This window comes from Anomaloglossus baeobatrachus, chromosome 6, assembly GCF_048569485.1.
Source record: "Anomaloglossus baeobatrachus isolate aAnoBae1 chromosome 6, aAnoBae1.hap1, whole genome shotgun sequence".
Taxonomy (NCBI): domain Eukaryota; kingdom Metazoa; phylum Chordata; class Amphibia; order Anura; family Aromobatidae; genus Anomaloglossus; species Anomaloglossus baeobatrachus.
Genome location: NC_134358.1, coordinates 567046771 through 567068053, shown reverse-complemented (window position 1 = coordinate 567068053; position 21283 = coordinate 567046771). Strand labels below are relative to the sequence as shown.

Below are 21283 nucleotides of genomic sequence, written 5' to 3'. Positions count from 1 at the left end.
ATTTCCTTGCATCAATAGACATCAAAGATGCTTATCTCCACGTGCCGATTGCTACAGAGCACCAACGTTTTCTACGTTTTGTGATAGGTCACGAACATCTCCAGTTCGTAGCTCTGCCATTTGGTCTGGCGACAGCCCCACGGGTTTTCACCAAGGTCATGGCGGCAGTGGTAGCAGTCTTGCACTCCCAGGGACACTCGGTGATCCCTTACTTGGACGATCTACTTGTCAAAGCACCCTCTCAAGAGGCGTGCCAACACAGCCTGAATGTTGCGCTGGAGACTCTCCAGACTTTCGGGTGGATCATCAACTTTTCAAAGTCAAATCTGTCACCGACTCAATCACTAACGTATCTTGGCATGGAGTTTCATACTCTGCCAGCGATAGTGAAGCTTCCGCTGGACAAGCAGCGGTCACTACAGACAGGGGTACAGTCTCTCCTTCACGGTCAGTCGCACTCCTTAAGGCGCCTCATGCACTTCCTAGGGAAGATGGTGGCAGCAATGGAAGCAGTCCCGTTTGCACAGTTTCATCTGCGCCCACTTCAATGGGACATTCTCCGCCAATGGGACGGGAAGTCAACTTCCCTGGACAGGAAAGTCTCCCTTTCCCAGACGGCCAAGGACTCTCTGCAATGGTGGCTTCTTCCCACCTCATTATCACAGGGAAGATCATTCCTGCCCCCATCCTGGGCAGTGGTCACGACAGACGCAAGTCTGTCAGGGTGGGGAGCAGTTTTTCTCCACCACAGGGCTCAAGGGACGTGGACTCAGCAGGAGTCCACCCTTCAGATCAATGTTCTGGAAATCAGGGCAGTGTATCTAGCCCTACTAGCCTTCCAGCAGTGGCTGGAAGGAAAGCAGATCCGAATTCAGTCGGACAACTCCACAGCGGTGGCATACATCAACCACCAGGGAGGGACACGCAGTCGGCAAGCCTTCCAGGAAGTCCGGCGGATTCTGCTGTGGGTGGAGGACAGAGCATCCACCATATCAGCGGTTCACATCCCGGGCGTAGAAAACTGGGAAGCAGACTTCCTCAGTCGCCAGGGTATGGACGCAGGGGAATGGTCCCTTCACCCGGACGTGTTTCAGGAAATCTGTCGCCGCTGGGGGGTGCCGGACGCTGACCTAATGGCGTCGCGGCACAACAACAAGGTCCCGACGTTCATAGCGCGGTCTCGCGATCAAAGAGCTCTGGCGGCAGACGCCTTAGTGCAAGATTGGTCGCAGTTCCGGCTCCCTTATGTGTTCCCACCTCTGGCACTCTTGCCCAGAGTGCTACGCAAGATCAGATCCGATTGCAGCCGCGTCATACTCGTCGCCCCAGACTGGCCGAGGAGGTCGTGGTACCCGGATCTGTGGCATCTCACGGTCGGCCAACCGTGGGCACTACCAGACCGACCAGACTTACTGTCCCAAGGGCCGTTTTTCCATCGGAATTCTGCGGCCCTGAACCTGACTGTGTGGCCATTGAGTCCTGGATCCTAGCGTCTTCAGGATTATCCCAAGGAGTCGTTGCCACCATGAGACAGGCTAGGAAGTCCACTTCTGCTAAGATCTACCACAGAACGTGGAGGATTTTCTTATCCTGGTGCTCTGCACAAGGAGTATCCCCCTGGCCATTCGCGTTACCTACTTTTCTTTCCTTCCTGCAATCTGGGTTGGAAAAGGGCTTGTCGCTCGGCTCCCTTAAAGGGCAAGTCTCGGCACTATCCGTGTTTTTTTCAGAAGCGTCTAGCACGAATTTCTCAGGTGCGCACCTTCCTGCAGGGGGTTTGTCATATCGTCCCTCCGTACAAGCGGCCGTTAGATCCATGGGATCTAAACAGGGTACTAGTTGCTCTCCAGAAGCCGCCCTTCGAGCCTCTGAGGGATGTTTCACTTTCTCGTCTCTCACAGAAAGTGGTCTTTCTAGTGGCGGTCACGTCTCTTCGGAGAGTGTCTGAGCTAGCAGCGCTGTCATCCAAGGCTCCCTTCCTGGTGTTCCACCAGGACAAGGTAGTGCTGCGCCCCATTCAGGAGTTTCTCCCTAAGGTGGTATCCTCTTTTCATCTTAATCAGGATATCTCCTTGCCTTCCTTTTGTCCTCATCCAGTTCTTCGGTATGAAAAGGATTTACATTTGTTAGATCTGGTGAGAGCACTCAGAATCTACATTTCCCGCACGGCGCCCCTGCGCCGCTCGGATGCACTCTTTGTCCTTGTCGCTGGTAAGCGCAAAGGGTCGCAGGCTTCAAAAGCCACCCTGGCTCGATGGATCAAAGAACCAATTCTTGAAGCCTACCGTTCTGCGGGGCTTCCGGTTCTATCAGGGCTGAAGGCCCACTCTACCAGAGCCGTGGGTGCGTCCTGGGCATTACGACACCAGGCTACGGCTCAACAGGTGTGCCAGGCAGCTACCTGGTCGAGTCTGCACACTTTCACCAAACATTATCAGGTGCATACCTATGCTTCGGCGGACGCCAGCCTAGGTAGAAGAGTCCTGCAGGCGGCAGTTACCTCCCCGTAGGGGAAGGCTGTCTTCGCAGCTCTAACATGAGGTATTTCTTTACCCACCCAGGGACTGCTTTTGGACGTCCCAATCGTCTGGGTCTCCCAATGGAGCGCCGAAGAAGAAGGGAATTTTGTTACTTACCGTAAATTCCTTTTCTTCTAGCTCCTATTGGGAGACCCAGCACCCGCCCTGTTGTCCTTCGGGATTGTTGGTTTTTTCGGGTACACATGTTGTTCATGTTGAACGGTTTTCAGTTCTCCGATGTTACTTCGGAGTGCATTTGTTTAAACCAGTTATTGGCTTTCCTCCTTCTTGCTTTAGCACTAAAACTGAGCAGCCAGTGATCCCACTGGGGGTGTATAGCCAGAAGGGGAGGGGCCTTACACTTTTTAGTGTAATGCTTTGTGTGGCCTCCGGAGGCAGTGCTATACACCCAATCGTCTGGGTCTCCCAATAGGAGCTAGAAGAAAAGGAATTTACGGTAAGTAACAAAATTCCCTTCTTCTTTGTCGCTCCATTGGGAGACCCAGACAATTGGGTGTATAGGCTATGCCTCCGGAGGCCGCACAAAGTATTACACTAAAAGTGTAAAGCCCCTCCCCTTCTGCCTATACACTCCCCGTGCTCCCACGGGCTCCTCAGTTTTTTGCTTTGTGCGAAGGAGGCAGACATGCACGCACAGCTCCACAGATTGGTCAGCAGCAGCTGCTGACTATGTCGGATGGAAGAAAAGTGGGCCCATATAGGGCCCCCAGCATGCTCCCTTCTCACCCCACTTTTGTCGGCGGTGTTGTTAAGGTTGAGGTATCCATTGCGGGTACGGAGGCTGGAGCCCACATGCTGTTTTCCTTCCCCATCCCCCTCAGGGCTCTGGGTGAAGTGGGATCCTATCGGTCTCCAGGCACTGAGACCGAGCTTCATCCACAACTCCTGTGGAGCCTGCTGGATAGGAGCCGGGTACCGTTCAGGGACATGGCCCTGCTACGTGGAGGTACTCTGTATCCCTGTGGGGACCGGCACACAGCAACACTACAGCTTTGCTGGGTGTGCTAGTGCACCGGAGACCGCGGCGCTGACCGGGTTAAAATGTGCCATTACACACTCAGCGTTGCGGAGTGTGTTTTATGTATAGGGACTACCGCGCTGACCGCCGCTGCCACGGAAACACTGCGGCGCGGCTGGGACTTGTAGTTCGCCGGGGACTTCCGCGCTGGCCGCGCATATACGGCGGCCGCGCTTATTACTCGAGTCCCCGGCTTTTTGCGGCCTAGTTTCCTTTTCCTCCCGCCCTCAGCCCTGACAGGCAGGGGAAGGGCGGGAAGCTGCACAGAACGAGCAGCACTGAGGGCTGGAGCATGTTTTGCATACTCCACCCCTCTCACTGTGCACAGTGCGGCTCCAGTTCCCGCACTTTCTCGGCCACGCCCACGACTCCCTCCTCTCCTCAGGACACCGGCAGCCATTCCTGTCAGCTCCTCGGACGCAGCAGAGGGGGACAAAGTCTGGGAGACCCAGGCAGGGACTTGGGGGGCCTCACAACCGCTTGAAGCGGGTGGTAAGCAGCACCTGTGGTGCTAGCCCCATTGTGCAGTAGTGCAACTATACTGTATATGTTTATGGTATATACTTTACACTGCATGGTGCACAGTTGATTTCTGGCTATATACCCTATTGTGTTGTTCAGGGAAGATAATAGCATGGCGCCCACAAAAGGCAGGGGTGCCAAAACACAGGCTTATTATGCTGCCTGCGCCGCATGTACGACTCCGTTACCGGCAGGTTCCACTGACCCTCATTGTATACAGTGCTCGGGCCCTGTGACACTTGCTCAGCCAGAGCCTCTGCTAAGAGGGGCCCAGGGGGAGCCACCTGCTGACAATGTCCAGGTGACGGGGACAGAGTTTGCAAAACTCTCTGAGACTATGGCTAAGATACTAGAAGCCTTGCAGTACAGGCCGGTATCTCAGCACAGGGACTCTGTTGAATCTTTGTTCCCTGGCCAACAATGTCCTCCCGGGGTATCTCATAGATCCCCAGGCTGAGGGTTCTGACACAGACCCCAGCCCCAGACCGACTAAGCGAGCTCGCTTAGATTTTCCCTCGACATCATATTGTTCAGGGTCTCAGCGAGGGGAATCTCGGGTTGATGAAGCGGAGACAGCTGATCAGGATTCTGATCCTGAGGGCGCCCTCAATCTTAATACTCCAGACGGGGACGCCATAGTGAACAATCTTATTGCATCCATCAATCAAATGCTGGATATTTCTCCCTCAGTCCCTCCAGCAGAGGAGTCGGCTTCTCAGCAGGAGAAATTCCGGTTCAGGTTCCCCAAGCGTACACAGAGTATGTTTCTGGACCACTCTGATTTCAGAGAGGTAGTACAGAATCATCATGCTTGTCCAGATAAGCGTTTTTCTAAGCGCCTTAAGGATACACGTTATCCCTTTCCACCTGATGTGGTTAAAGGTTGGACTGAGTGTCCCAAAGTGGATCCTCCAATCGCCAGACTGGCGGCTAGATCCATACTTGCAGTGGAAGATGGGGCTTCACTCAAAGATGCCACTGACAGGCAGATGGAGCTCTGGTTGAAATCCATCTATGAAGCGATCGGCGCTTCTTTTGCCCCAGCATTCGCAGCCGTATGGGCGCTACAAGCTATCTCAGCAGGTCAAGCGCAAATTGAAGCAGCCACATGCACGTCCGCGCCACAAGTGGCGTCCATTACCACTCAGACCTCGGCATTTGCGTCTTACGCTATTAATGCTGTCCTGGACGCTGCGAGCCGTACGGCGGTGGCAGCCGCCAATTCGGTGGTACTCCGCAGGGCCTTGTGGCTGCGGGAATGGAAGGCAGATTCTGCTTCCAAAAAGCGCTTAACCAGTTTGCCAATTTCTGGCGACAGATTGTTTGGCGAGCGTTTGGATGAAATCATCAAACAATCTAAGGGAAAGGATACATCCTTACCCCAGCCCAAACCGAACATACCCCAACAGAGGAGAGGGCAGTCGAGGTTTCGGTCCTTTCGGGGCGCGGGCAGGTCCCAATTCTCCTCGTCCAAAAGGCCTCAGAAGGATCAGAGGAACTCCGACGCATGGCGGTCTAAATCACGACCTAAAAAGACCGTCGGAGGTGCCGCTTCTAAGGCGGCTTCCTCATGACTTTCGGCCTCCTCACACCGCATCCTCGGTCGGTGGCAGGCTCTCCCGCTTTTGCGACACCTGGCTGCCACAAGTAAAAGACCGTTGGGTAAGAGACATTTTGTCTCACGGTTACAGGATAGAGTTCAGCTCTCGTCCTCCGACTCGATTCTTCAGAACATCTCCGCCTCCCGAGCGAGCCGAGGCTCTTCTGCAGGCGGTGGGCATTCTGAAGGCAGAAGGAGTGGTGGTCCCGGTTCCTCTTCAGCAACAGGGTCACGGTTTCTACTCCAACCTGTTTGTGGTTCCAAAGAAGGACGGGTCCTTCCGTCCTGTTTTGGACCTAAAACTGCTCAACAAACACGTAAGGACCAGGCGGTTCCGGATGGAATCCCTCCGCTCCGTCATCGCCTCAATGTCCCAAGGAGATTTCCTAGCATCAATCGATATCAAGGATGCTTATCTCCACGTACCAATTGCTCCAGAGCATCAGCGCTTCTTGCGCTTCGCCATAGGAGACGAACACCTTCAGTTCGCGGCACTACCGTTCGGCCTGGCGACAGCCCCAAGGGTTTTCACCAAGGTCATGGCTACAGTAGTTGCAGTCCTCCACTCTCAGGGTCACTCAGTGATACCTTACTTAGACGATCTGCTGGTCAAGGCACCCTCTCAAGAGGCATGCCAACACAGCCTCAACGTTACTCTGGAGATTCTCCAGAGTTTCGGGTGGATCATCAATTTTCCAAAGTCAAATCTGACACCGGTCCAATCGCTGACATATCTTGGCATGGAGTTTCATACTCTTCCAGCGATAGTGAAGCTTCCGCTGGACAAACAGCGTTCACTACAGTCAGGGGTGCAATCTCTCCTTCAAGGTCGGTCACACCCCTTGAGGCGCCTCATGCACTTCCTGGGGAAGATGGTGGCAGCAATGGAGGCAGTCCCCTTCGCGCAGTTTCACCTGCGTCCACTTCAATGGGACATCCTACGGAAGTGGGACAGGATGCCGACGTCCCTAGACAGGAACGTCTCCCTCTCTCAGGCAACCAAAGCTTCCCTTCGGTGGTGGCTTCTTCCCACCTCATTATCGAAGGGGAAATCCTTCCTACCCCCATCCTGGGCGGTGGTCACGACGGACGCGAGTCTGTCAGGGTGGGGAGCAGTTTTTCTCCACCACAGGGCTCAGGGTACGTGGACTCAGCAAGAGTCCTCACTTCAGATCAATGTTCTGGAGATCAGGGCAGTGTATCTTGCCCTAAAAGCGTTCCAGCAGTGGCTGGAAGGCAAGCAGATCCGAATTCAGTCGGACAACTCCACAGCGGTGGCTTACATCAACCACCAAGGTGGGACACGCAGTCGGCAAGCCTTCCAGGAAGTCCGGCGGATTCTGCTGTGGGTGGAAGCCACAGCATCCACCATATCCGCAGTTCACATCCCGGGCGTAGAAAACTGGGAAGCAGACTTTCTCAGTCGCCAGGGTATGGACGCAGGGGAATGGTCCCTTCACCCGGACGTGTTTCAGGAAATCTGTCGCCGCTGGGGAAGGCCGGACGTCGACCTAATGGCGTCCCGGCACAACAACAAGGTCCCAACTTTCATGGCACGGTCTCGCGATCACAGAGCTCTGGCGGCAGACGCCTTAGTGCAAGATTGGTCGCAGTTCCAGCTGCCCTATGTTTTTCCCCCTCTGGCACTCTTGCCCAGAGTGCTACGCAAGATCAGGTCCGATTGCCGCCGCGTCCTGCTCGTCGCCCCAGACTGGCCGAGGAGGTCGTGGTATCCGGATCTGTGGCATCTCACGGTCGGCCAACCGTGGGCGCTACCAGACCGGCCAGACTTACTGTCACAAGGGCCGTTTTTCCATCTGAATTCTGCGGCCCTGAACCTGACTGTGTGGCCATTGAGTCCTGGATACTAGCATCTTCAGGATTATCTCAAGGGGTCGTGGCCACCATGAGACAGGCTAGGAAGCCCACGTCTGCTAAGATCTACCACAGAACGTGGAAGATTTTCTTATCCTGGTGCTCGGCACAAGGAGTGTCCCCCTGGCCATTTGCATTGCCTACCTTTCTTTCCTTCCTGCAATCTGGTTTGGAAAAAGGCTTGTCGCTCGGCTCCCTTAAAGGGCAAGTCTCAGCGCTATCGGTATTTTTTCAAAAGCGTCTAGCACGACTCCCTCAGGTACGCACGTTCCTGCAGGGGGTTTGTCACATCGTCCCTCCGTACAAACGGCCGTTAGATCCATGGGATCTGAACAGGGTACTAGTTGCTCTCCAGAAGCCGCCCTTCGAGCCTCTGAAGGCTGTTTCACTTTCTCGACTCTCACAGAAAGTGGCCTTTCTGGTAGCGGTCACGTCTCTTCGGAGGGTATCCGAGTTGGCAGCGCTGTCATCCAAAGCTCCCTTCCTGGTTTTTCACCAGGACAAGGTAGTGCTGCGCCCGATTCAGGAGTTTCTCCCTAAGGTGGTATCCTCTTTTCATCTCAATCAGGATATCTCCTTACCTTCCTTTTGTCCTCATCCAGTTCATCGGTATGAAAAGGATTTGCATTTGTTGGATCTCGTGAGAGCACTCAGAATCTACATTTCCCGCACGGCGCCCCTGCGCCGCTCGGATGCACTCTTTGTCCTTGTCGCTGGTAAGCGCAAAGGATCGCAGGCTTCCAAATCCACCCTGGCTCGATGGATCAAGGAACCAATTCTTGAAGCCTACCGTTCTGCTGGGCTTCCGGTTCCATCAGGGCTGAAGGCCCATTCTACCAGAGCCGTGGGTGCGTCCTGGGCATTACGACACCAGGCTACGGCTCAACAGGTGTGCCAGGCAGCTACCTGGTCGAGTCTGCACACTTTCACCAAACATTATCAGGTGCATACCTACGCTTCGGCGGATGCCAGCCTAGGTAGAAGAGTCCTGCAGGCGGCGGTTGCCTCCTCGTAGGGGAGGGCTGTTTTGCAGCTCTAACTTGAGGTATTAATTTACCCACCCAGGGACTGCTTTTGGACGTCCCAATCGTCTGGGTCTCCCAATGGAGCGCCGAAGAAGGGAATTTTGTTACCGTAAATTCCTTTTCTTCTAGCTCCAATTGGGAGACCCAGCACCCGCCCTGTTTCCTTCGGGATTTTTGGTTTTTTCGGGTACACATGTTGTTCATGTTGAACGGTTTCAGTTCTCCGATGTTACTTCGGATTGAATTTGTTTAAACCAGTTATTGGCTTTCCTCCTTCTTGCTTTAGCACTAAAACTGAGCAGCCCGTGATCCCACGGGGGGTGTATAGCCAGAAGGGGAGGGGCCTTACACTTTTTAGTGTAATGCTTTGTGTGGCCTCCGGAGGCAGTAGCTATACACCCAATCGTCTGGGTCTCCCAATTGGAGCTAGAAGAAAAGGAATTTACGGTAAGTAACAAAATTCCCTTCATTCGGAACGGCTGTTTAACCCTTTCCCATATACCCTCAGTGGTCGCTCTCCTAAAGGACACTTATTGCTTGCAGCATGTCGTCCACAAGGAGCAAAGCCCTTAAGACACAGGTTTTTTTCGCAGCCTGTACCTCTTGTGGGGCTATGTTGCCTGCGGGATCCACCTACCCTCACTGTGATCACAGACCGGGCTCTTCACAGGCCCCGGCCCCTGTTAGTTTGTCTCCTCCAGGGCCTTCTCGGTCCGCGCCGCAGTGCGCTCCCAGGATAGCCCCTAGGTCCCAGGCGGAGGACTCCTGCCCGGATCGCAGTCCCAGACCGGCTAAGCGGCCTCACTGGGACTCTTCCCCGGCCTCCTCACGCTGCTCTGGATCTCAGCTGGAGGACTCTCAGGATGACGAGGCGGACGTGGGAGCTCAGGGCTCTGACCCTGACTTCGCCCTCAACCTTGATACCCCTGAGGGGGACGCCTTAGTAAATGATCTTATTTCGTCCATCAAGCAGGTGTTGGATCTCTCTCCCCCGCCTCCACCGGTAGAGGAGTCGGCTTCTCAGCAGGAGAAACACCAATTTCGATTCCCCAAACGTACGCGCAATACGTTCTTTGATCACTCTAACTTCAGGGACGCTGTCCAGAAGCCCAGAGCGGTCCCGGACAAGCGTTTTGCTAAAAGGCACTCTGACACGCGTTATCCCTTTTCACCTGAGGTCGTTAAGGGCTGGGCGCACTCACCCAAGGTGGATCCGCCAGTCTCTAGATTGGCTGCTAGGTCCGTTGTGTCTGTTGCCGATGGCTCATCCCTGAAGGATGCCACTGACAGACAGACAGAGCTCTTGGTGAAGTCTATTTATGAGGCCACGGGCGCGTCTTTTGCCCCGGCCTTTGCGGCTGTGTGGGCACTCCAAGCAATCTCTGCATGTCTGACTGAGATTAATGCTGTCACGCGGAATTCTGCTTCGCATGTGTCTTCCTTGACCTTTCAGGCATCAGCATTTTCGTCCTACGCTATGAACGCCGTCCTGGACTCCACTAGCCGTACGGCTGTAGCATCCGCTAACTCCGTGGCAGTCCTCAGGGCCATGTGGCTGCGCGAATGGAAAGCAGACACTGCTTCCAAAAGGTTCTTAACTGGTTTGCCTTTTTCTGGCGAACGTTTGTTTGGCGAACGGTTGGATGAGATTATTAAGGAATCCTCGGGAAAGGACTCCTCCTTACCCCAGTCCAAACCTAAGAGACCTCAGCAGAGAAAAATCCAATCGAGGTTTCGGTCCTTTCGTCCCTCCGCCAAGCCCCAATCCTCTTCGTCCAACCGGCCGGAGAAAGGCCAGAGGAACTCCTATGGGTGGCGGTCCAAGTCACGCCCCCAAAAGGTTGCAGGAGGCACTGCCTCCAAGACGGCCTCCTCATGACTCTCGGCCTCATCTAGCCACATCCTCGGTCGGTGGCAGGCTCTCCCGCTTTGGCGACGCCTGGTGGTCACACGTTCAAGACCGATGGGTGAGAGACATTTTGTCTCATGGTTACAGGATAGAGTTCAGCTCTCGACCTACGGCTCGTTTTTTCAGAACCTCCCCACCCCCCGCACAGGCAGACGCACTGTTTCAGGCGGTGGACGCTCTAAAGATGGAAGGAGTTGTGATTCCCGTTCCCCTTCAAGAACGTGGTCGCGGATTTTACTCCAACTTGTTCGTGGTGCCAAAAAAGGATGGGTCTTTCCGTCCCGTTCTGGACCTCAAGCTGCTCAACAGACATGTGAGAACCAGACGGTTTCGGATGGAATCTCTCCGCTCGGTCATGGCCTCGATGTCACAAGGAGACTTCCTAGCATCGATCGACATCAAGGATGCTTATATATGCTTATAGATGTGCCGATCGCACCCGAACACCAACGTTTCCTGCGTTTCGCCATAGGGGACGAACACCTCCAGTTCGTCGCATTGCCCTTCGGCCTGGCGACAGCCCCACGGGTCTTCACCAAAGTCATCGCATCCATCGTGGCGGTCCTGCACTCTCAGGGCCACTCGGTAATCCCATACTTGGACGATCTCCTAGTCAGGGCCCCTTCTCGGGTGGCGTGTCAACGAAGTCTTACCGTCACTCTGGCGACTCTCCAGCAGTTCGGGGGGATCATCAATTTCCCGAAATCCAAGTTGACGCCGACCCAATCACTGACTTACCTCGGGATGGAGTTTCATACCCTTCCAGCGTTAGTCAAGCTACCGCGGGACAAACAGCTTTCTCTGCAGGCGGGGGTGCAGTCACTTCGGAGTCAGTCACACCCCTTAAGGCGCCTCATGCACTTCCTGGGGAAGATGGTTGGCAGTGGAGGCAGTGCCGTTCGCGCAATTCCATCTACGGCCACTCCAATGGGACATTCTTCGCAAATGGGACAACAGTTCGGCTTCCCTCGACAAGAACATCTCTCTTTCACTTGCAACCAAAACATCACTTCAGTGGTGGCTCCTACCCACATCTCTGTCTCGGGGAAAATCCTTCCTCCCCCCAACCTGGGCCGTGGTCACCACGGACGCGAGCCTGTCAGGTTGGGGAGCGGTTTTTCTCCACTGCAGGGCTCAAGGAACCTGGACTCCAATAGAATCGTCCCTTCAGATCAATATTCTGGAGATAAGGGCAGTATATCTAGCCCTGTTGGCTTTCCATCGGTGGCTGGAGGGCAGGCAGATCCGAATCCAGTCGGACAACGCCACTGCCGTCGCCTACATCAACCACCAAGGCGGCACTCGCAGTCGTCAAGCCTTCCAGAAAGTCGAGCGGATTCTGCAGTGGGTGGAAGTCACAGGCTCCACCATCTTCGCAGTTCACATCCCGGGCGTGGAAAACTGGGAAGTAGATTTTCTCAGTCGTCAGGGCATGGACGCGGGGGAATGGTCTCTTCACCCAGACGTGTTTCGAGAGATCTGTCGCCGCTGGGGAACGCCGGACGTCGATCTCATGGCATCGAGACACAACAACAAGGTCCCGGCCTTCATAGCACGGTCTCAGGATCACAGAGCTCTGGCAGCGGACGCTCTGGTCCAGGATTGGTCGCAGTTTCGACTGCCATATGTGTTTCCCCCTCTCTGGCAATGCTGCCCAGAGTACTACGCAAGATCCGGTCCGACTGCCGTCGCGCCATTCTCGTCGCTCCAGACTGGCCGAGGCGGTCGTGGTATCCGGATCTGTGGCATCTCACGGTGGGTCAACCGTGGGCGCTTCCAGACCGTCCAGACTTGCTGTCACAAGGGCCGTTTTTCCATCTGAATTCTGTGGCCCTCAACCTGACTGTGTGGCCATTGAGTCCTGGCTCCTAGCGTCTTCAGGGTTATCTCAGGATGTCATTGCCACCATGAGACAAGCCAGGAAGCCAACGTCCGCCAAAATCTATTACAGGTCTTGGCAACTTTTCTTATCCTGGTGCTCTGATAACGGTTTGTCTCCATGGCCGTTTGCTTTACCCACATTTCTTTCATTCCTACAATCTGGAATGGACAAGGGTTTGTCCCTCGGCTCTCTCAAGGGCTAAGTGTCGGCGCTCTCCGTGTTTTTTCAAAAGCGTCTAGCCAGGCTTCCGCAGGTCCGCACGTTCCTGCAGGGGGTTTGCCACATGGTCCCACCTTACAAACGTCCGTTTTATCCTTGGGATCTTAACAGGGTTCTGACGGCTCTTCAAAAGCCGCCTTTTGAGCCGCTGCGGGATGTTTCTCTTTCCCGTCTTTCTCAGAAGGTGACCTTCCTGGTGGCGGTCACATCACTTCGGAGAGTGTCTGAGCTTGCAGCGCTGTCATGCAAAGCCCCCTTCCTGGTTTTTTACCAGGATAAGGTGGTTCTGCGTCCTGTCCCGGAATTTCTTCCTAAGGTGGTATCCCCCTTTCATCTAAATCAGGATATCTCCTTGCCTTCCTTTTGCCCTAATCCAATTCACCAATGTGAAAAGGATTTGCACTCTTTGGATCTAGAGAGAGCACTCTGGTTCTACGTGTTTCGCACGGCGCCCCTGCGCCGTTCAGACGCGCTCTTTGTCCTTGTCGCTGGCCAGCGTAAGGGCTCTCAGGCCTCCAAGTCAACCTTGGCTCGTGGATCAAGGAACAGTTTCTCGAGGCCTACCGTTCTTCTGGGCTTCCACTTCCTTCAGGGTTGAAAGCCCATTCTACCAGAGCCGTAGGTGCGTCCTGGGCTTTGCGGCACCGGGCGACGGCTCAGCAGGTGTGTCAGGCAGCTACGTGGTCTAGTCTGCACACTTTCACGAAACACTATCAGGTGCATGCCTATGCTTCGGCAGACGCCAGTCTAGGTAGGCGAGTCCTTCAGGCGGCGGTTGCCCACCTGTAAGAGGAGGCCGTTTTCGGCTCCTTTTATTGAGGTATTCTTTTACCCACCCAGGGACTGCTCTTGGACGTCCCAATTGTCTGGGTCTCCCAATGGAGCGACAAAGAAAAAGGGAATTTTGTTTACTTACCGTAAATTCCTTTTCTTCTAGCTCCTATTGGGAGACCCAGCACCCGCCCCTGTTCCCTTCGGTCTGGTTGTTCTTTTGTGTACACATGTTGTTCATGTTGAATTGTTCTTATGGTTCATGGTCTTCAGTTCTCCGAACATCCTTCGGATTGAATTTACCCTAGACCAATTTAAGTTTTCTCCTTCCTGCTTTTACACCAAAACTGAGGAGCCCGTGATCCACGGGAGGGTGTATAGGCAGAGGGGAGGGGTTACACTTTTTTAAAAGTGTAATACTTTGTGTGGCCTCCAGAGGCAGAAGCTATACACCCAATTGTCTGGGTATCCCAATAGGAGCTAGAAGAAAAGGAATTTACGGTAAGTAAACAAAATTCCCTTTATTGGAAGCAGCAGGGAGGCCATTATACAGCATTACTTGTCAGTGTAGCTGTGAATCCAGCATTATGGTCAGGAAAAAAAAAACACTTACTAAAACACCTGCATAGAAATCATTATAAAACAGTCTAGAGTAGTATAGCTGTAAATCCAGCAATGTGGGAGATAAAACACTTACTTGAAAATAGCAGTAGCATGGAGGATATCCTACATACAACATCACTGAGCAGAGTAGTAGTGATCAAGTGCTCAAGGAAGAAAAAGACTAGAAAACAGCAGCATGGAGGAAATGCCACAGCAGTGCTGAGCAGCGTAGCTGTGAGTCGCACTCTGGGCTGAGATGAAACACTTACTAGAAACAGCAGCTGATGTTTAGCTGTGATCCTGTTCTCTGGTGAGATAAAACACTTACTAGAAACAGCAGCGCACTTTGTGTTTGTTTTTTTTTCTGCTTCTTTCCCTCCTTCTCAGTCAAGCACCCTAATGCTAATTACTATGAATTATCGAATTATCAGTGTCCTTCCTTAACTCTCTTCATGCAGGTACATCTGATCTCTGCAGCCGCCGTCTACAGCCTCCGTGCTTCCATGTGTGATGAAGGACTGTACAGTATCGGGGGCTCAGAATAGTCGCTCTAGCCTCCCCGGGTCATTGGGGTGAGATGTGCAGTGACCCCACTACTCCTGCACTGGGGGCGAGCAGACAGCACAGTGGCCGCAGACTTCTCACCATGGCTGGATATATTGGCAGCTGCTCATAGTGTCTATGTATATGCTGTATATTAGTAATATTGGCGTGACAATCTGCACCCCACGAGGATACAGGGTCCATTCTTCCTCTATTGTTTCTATTTCTAATTTTACATTCTAGAATATTTTTAAATTATTTTATATGGATTTAGTTCTTACAGAACATGTGCTGCCCGTTGATTTTTATTTTTTTTATTTTTCAATGAAGGGGTGGATGTCCTCCCCTCCACGTCTTGCTATGTATAACAGGGTCATTACAGAAAGTGCAATCAGGCTGCAAATTGTATATTGGAAATAAACACGTTCTACCTCAAACGCTCCTGTGGTCTGAACCTTCTTTATCTTCCTTCCAGTTAATGCAGTCTATTGCTTTCTGTTGTCAGCCATTTCCAGTTTGATGGAAAGATGAACTGTTGGATACAGAGATACAATCTACTGCTGTCTACTGTCAGATGCGTTGTAGCCTGAAAAGGCTGTGATAGGGGACAGCGAGAAGCCCCCATGACTGTCACCTCTCTCCAGTACTGCCCATCGTCTATATATCTGATGTCCGCCCCTCTTAACGCTCCAGCACTGATATAACGCCAGCAGTGGTGAACCTATGAGGGGGCATTCAGACCCCTCTCTGTGGGCACGCATGCTATTGCCCCAGCACTATTACCTTTCTCCATGACAGCACCACACAAGAGAAGGATCCAGACCACAAGGACAAGAAACCTATTGTGGTACCCCCCCGTTAGATGAATTACTGGCCTTGTTGGGAACGTACATAAGAATGGGGAGAACTTACCCAGGCCAAGGAGTGGTGGCAGCTGGAGTCTTTCCCAGAGGGTTGGCAGAGCCGGAGGCCTTCATGGACTGCAGGGAGTCCAGTGGAAGGAAGGTGGTGGCTGTGCGGCGTCCTCCAGGAGCTGCAGGCCACCATGTTGGTCGGGGCTGCTCACATGTAGGGTGTGCTGGGTGGTGCGCCCCGATGACAAGTGCCCAAGCAACAGAAGATCCGGGTCTGCGAATGCATGGGATACGTCACTTAGTCGAGCCCCGATGACGAGCGCGCCGGCATCAGGAGTGTGGGCCCTGTCGGGAGCTCATGTGAAGGACAGTTTAGCCCAGGGCACTTGGCTGAGACAAGAAATAAAAAGTTCCTCCAATGAGAAGGAACTTGTAGCCCTAAAATATGCAATGAACTATTTCCTCTCGGATCTCCGGAGCCAGCATATCCGTATTCTGTCAAATTACAGTTGCCTACGTCAATCATCAGGGTGCAACAAGATCAAAAGCCCTCGTGGTGGACCGGTGGCTGAAAAACAGCACTTATTCTTGACCACACTACACATCAGGGAGAAAGACAATACCAGGGCCAACTTTCTAAGTCCCTTCAAGAGAGGAGTGTGCTCGGAATCAGAAGGGCTTTCAGCAAATAGTGGATCTATGGGGTCTTCCAAGTATAGACCTTTTTGCAAACAGGCAGAACAGGAAACTTTTCTAGGTTTGGTTCCTTAAATACCAGGGAGAAGCCTCATGTAGTAGATGCTGGTAAAATTGCTTGGGACCGACCTCTCCTACGTTTTTCCTCTAATAATGACTCTAAAAGTCCTGAGGAAGGTACAGGAGGACCGGGCGAGAATAATCTAAATAGTCCTGTTCTGGCCCAAAAGACCATAGTTTTCATGGATGAGACTAGTGTCTGTCTCTAATCCATGGGTTCTTTCCAATATCCCAGATCTTCAGTCAGGACCCCATCTGGCATCCTCAAGTAGCAGAGCTGTGTTTGACAGCCCAGAATTTGAAAGATCACTCCTGATCCAGAAAGGTTTATCCCCAAATTTGGGGTCTACCTTACTTACAAGTAGAAAGCCAGTAACAACAAGAACATATGGCAGGACCTGGAGGAAATTTTTACCAAGTCATGGGGGTCAGCTTGGTGATAAAGTTCCCATGGGATCCACTGTAGGGTTCCCTCAGAAGGGTTTAGACATGGGTTACCCATGAGTACTCTTGGGGTGCAAATATCAGAGCATTGTATGACAGTGACCTATCAGGCAATACATGGATTGCTTAATTTATCAGGGCGTGTGACAGAGGTAGGCCTGTACATATTCCAACAGTACCAATCTAGGATCTGAATTTGGTACTGAAAACTAGAGATGAGAACTGCTCAAGCTTCAGTTCGTGTTTGACAACTTCCCACTGCCCTCCACCTGTGAACACAGGTAACCTGACCCCAGGGGACCTCAATGAACTCGGCGACCTCACCTCAGGTGAGGTCACTGAAGTCACATGAGGTCACGTTACCTGCGGTCACAGGTGGAGGGCCGTGGGAATCTCCAGTTGTGGCTGTGGCTAACCTGAGTGACATTGCCGCTGATTGCGCAGCTCACTCAGTCTCTGCCTGAAACTCACAGCAGCCAGTCATGTACCGTAGTCGCGCACTGTGACTTTAGACGTCCAGTTAGGTCCAGAAATATTTGGACAGTGACACAAGTTTTGTTATTTTAGCTGTTTACAAAAACATGTTCAGAAATACAATTCTATATATAATATGGGCTGAAAGTGCACACTCCCAGCTGCAATATGAGAGTTTTCACATCCAAATCGGAGAAAGGGTTTAGGAATCATAGCTCTGTAATGCATAGCCTCCTCTTTTTAAAGGGACCAAAAGTAATTGGACAAGGGACTCTAAGGGCTGCAATTAACTCTGAAGGCGTCTCCCTCGTTAACCTGTAATTAATGAAGTAGTTAAAAGGTCTGGGGTTGATTACAGGTGTGTGGTTTTGCATTTGGAAGCTGTTGCTGTGACCAGACAACATGCGGTCTAAGGAACTCTCAATTGAGGTGAAGCAGAACATCTTGAGGCAGAAAAAAAAGAAAAAATCCATCAGAGAGATAGCAGACATGCTTGGAGTAGCAAAATCAACAGTCGGGTACATTCTGAGAAAAAAGGAATTGACTGGTGAGCTTGGGAACTCAAAAAGGCCTGGGCGTCCACGGATGACAACAGTGGTGGATGATCGCCGCATACTTTCTTTGGTGAAGAAGAACCCGTTCACAACATCAACTGAAGTCCAGAACACTCTCAGTGAAGTAGGTGTATCTGTCTCTAAGTCAACAGTAAAGAGAAGACTCCATGAAAGTAAATACAAAGGGTTCACATCTAGATGCAAACCATTCATCAATTCCAAAAATAGACAGGCCAGAGTTAAATTTGCTGAAAAACACCTCATGAAGCCAGCTCAGTTCTGGAAAAGTATTCTATGGACAGATGAGACAAAGATCAACCTGTACCAGAATGATGGGAAGAAAAAAGTTTGGAGAAGAAAGGGAACGGCACATGATCCAAGGCACACCACATCCTCTGTAAAACATGGTGGAGGCAACGTGATGGCATGGGCATGCATGGCTTTCAATGGCACTGGGTCACTTGTGTTTATTGATGACATAACAGCAGACAAGAGTAGCCGGATGAATTCTGAAGTGTACCGGGATATTCTTTCAGCCCAGATTCAGCCAAATGCCGCAAAGTTGATCGGACGGCGCTTCATAGTACAGATGGACAATGACCCCAAGCATACAGCCAAAGCTACCCAGGAGTTCATGAGTGCAAAAAAGTGGAACATTCTGCAATGGCCAAGTCAATCACCAGATCTTAACCCAATTGAGCATGCATTTCACTTGCTCAAATCCAGACTTAAGATGGAAAGACCCACAAACAAGCAAGACCTGAAGGCTGCGGCTGTAAAGGCCTGGCAAAGCATTAAGAAGGAGGAAACCCAGCGTTTGGTGATGTCCATGGGTTCCAGACTTAAGGCAGTGATTGCCTCCAAAGGATTCGCAACAAAATATTGAAAATAAAAATATTTTGTTTGGGTTTGGTTTATTTGTCCAATTACTTTTGACCTCCTAAAATGTGGAGTGTTTGTAAAGAAATGTGACAATTCCTACAATTTCTATCAGATATTTTTGTGCAAACCTTCAAATTAAACGTTACAATCTGCACTTGAATTCTGTTGTAGAGGTTTCATTTCAAATCCAATGTGGTGGCATGCAGAGCCCAACTCGCCAAAATTGTGTCACTGTCCAAATATTTCTGGACCTAACTGTAGCAGAGCTTGAATCGTTGTGGGACCTCGTGTGGATTACATCGGGCCTGCAGGGATGTTTTTTGGATTAATAAAGTGGTGAGAGGGGGTTTTGTCTTTTATGTCAAATAAAAGATTTTTCCTGTGTTTGTGTTTTATTTACTTTCACTCTTTACTTTCACTTACAGATTAGTAATGAGGGCGGTGTCTCGTAGATGCCACTTTTTTTTGCCTCATGCGGTTCTTATTTTGATACACAGCGAAGATAAGCACACAGCTTGGGGCTGCAGCCGGTAGCCATATGCTTTATCTCTGCTGCATTGCATAATATTGGGGGGACCCTACGTCTTTTTTTCTTTGTCGCTCCATTGGGAGACCCAGACAATTGGGGTGTATAGCTTCTGCCTCCGGAGGCCACACAAAGTATTACACTTTAAAAAGTGTAACCCCTCCCCTCTGCCTATACACCCTCCCGTGCATCACGGGCTCCTCAGTTTTATGCTTTGTGTTGAAGGAGGCACACTTTCACTCAAGCTCCCATTTTAGTCAGCAGCAGCTGCTGATTGTATCGGATGGAAGAAAAGAGGGCCCCCACAGGGCCCCCGGCATGCTCCCTTCTCACCCCACTAAGTCAGCGGTGCTGTTAAGGTTGAGGTACCCATTGCGGGTACAAAGGCTGGAGCCACATGCCGTTTTCCTTCCCCATCCCTTAGAGGCTCTGGGAGAAGTGGGATCCTATCCGGTCACCATTCACTGGGACCGGGCTCCCTCCGCAGCCCCTGGGGGAATCTGCCGGACAGGAGACTTGGTATCATCAGGGACAAGGCCCTGCATCTAAAGGTACTCTGTGTCCCCTTGGGGACGGTGCATGGAGCGCCTGTGTCACAGACGCTGCAGCGGCTGCTGTTTTTTTGTGACGACCGGGACTACTGCGCCTGTTTGCCGGCCGCGTTATTGACTTTAGTCCCCGGCTTCATGCGGCCTAGTACCATAACTCCCGCCCCCGGGCCTGCCAGTCAGGGGTAAGGGCGGGACGGTCGACTGGACGTCGGCAGTGAGGGCTGGAGCATACTTAGGTGTTCTCCTCCCCCCTCACTGATCACTGTGGGGCACCAGATTCCCGCACTTTATTAGTCGCCGCCCACGGCTCCCTCCTCCCCGGAGAGCTCCGGCAGCCATTTTTACAATCACTTCTGCCGGTGGAGGATTTCAGAACGAGCTCTGCAGCTCTGGGAGGCCCAAGGCAGGGAATCTGGTGGACACACAACCGCTTTGGGCGGTCGGTAAGCCACACCGGTTACCCGGTGCTGGTCCCCCTGGGGTGCCGAAGTGTGTGTGTGTGTGTGTATATATATATATATATATATATATATATATATATATATATATATATATATATATATATATATATATATATATATATATATATAATTTGTATACATTTTCACACTGTTCGGGGTCTCAACTTGAGGACTCTCTGGAGGATGAAGCGGAGGTTGCAGCTCAGGGCTCTGACCCTGACGTTGCTCTCAATCTTGATACACCGGAAGGGGACGCCATAGTAAATGACCTTATAGCGTCCATCAACCAGGTGTTAGATCTATCTCCCCCGCCTCCACCTGTAGAGGAGTCGGCTTCTCAGCAGGAGAAACACCAGTTCAGGTTTCCCAAACGTACACTGAGTGCGTTTTTCGATCACTCTAACTTCAGAGATGCTGTCCAGAAGCACAGAGCATTTCCGGACAAGCGCTTTACTAAGCGCCTTAATGACACACGTTACCCCTTCCCCGCTGACGTAGTTAAGGGTTGGGCTCAATGTCCCAAGGTGGATCCTCCAGTCTCTAGACTGGCGGCTAGATCCGTAGTATCAGTGGCAGATGGTTCATCGCTCAAGGATGCCACTGACAGGCAGATAGAACTCCTGATGAAATCCATCTATGAAGCCATAGGCGCGTCTTTTGCACCAGCCTTTGCAGCAGTGTGGGCACTCCAAGCTATCTCAGCTTGTCTGTCTGAGATTAATGCGGTCACACGTACCTCTGCTCCGCAAGTTGCGTCTTTGACTTCTCAGGCGTCGGTATTTTCATCCTACGCCATGAATGCAGTCCTGGATTCTGCGAGCCGTACAGCGGTAGCGTCCGCCAATTCGGTGGCAGTCCGCAGGGCCATGTGGCTACACGAATGGAAGGCAGACTCTGCTTCCAAGAAGTTCTTAACCGGTTTGCCATTTTCTGGCGACCGTTTGTTTGGCGAGCGATTGGATGAAATTATTAAGCAATCCAAGGGAAAGGACTCGTCCTTACCCCAGTCCAAACCAAACAGACCTCAGCAACGAAAAATTCAATTGAGGTTTCGGTCCTTTCGGCCCTCAGCCAGGTCCCAATCATCCACGTCCAACAGGCCACAGAAGGGCCAGAGGAACTCTGATGCATGGCGGTCTAAGTCACGTCCTCCAAAGACCGCCGGAGGCACCATCTCCAAGGCGGCCTCCTCATGACTTTCGGCCTCCCCAAACCGCATCCTCGGTCGGTGGCAGGCTCTCCCGCTTTTGCGACGCCTGGTGGCCACATGTCCA

The 21283-nt window shown here is 52.0% G+C and overlaps 1 protein-coding gene across 2 annotated transcripts in view; it reads left to right on the top strand.

Annotated features, from left to right (window-relative positions):
• LOC142243659 (uncharacterized) overlaps positions 1-14869 on the top strand; it is an 86444-nt gene extending 71575 nt beyond the window's left edge. For both annotated transcript variants that reach the window (XM_075315789.1, XM_075315788.1), the window contains exon 42: positions 14423-14869. The gene's annotated coding sequence lies outside the window, so the exon portion shown is untranslated. The remainder of the gene's footprint in view (positions 1-14422) is intronic.
• The last annotated feature ends 6414 nt before the right edge of the window (positions 14870-21283 follow it).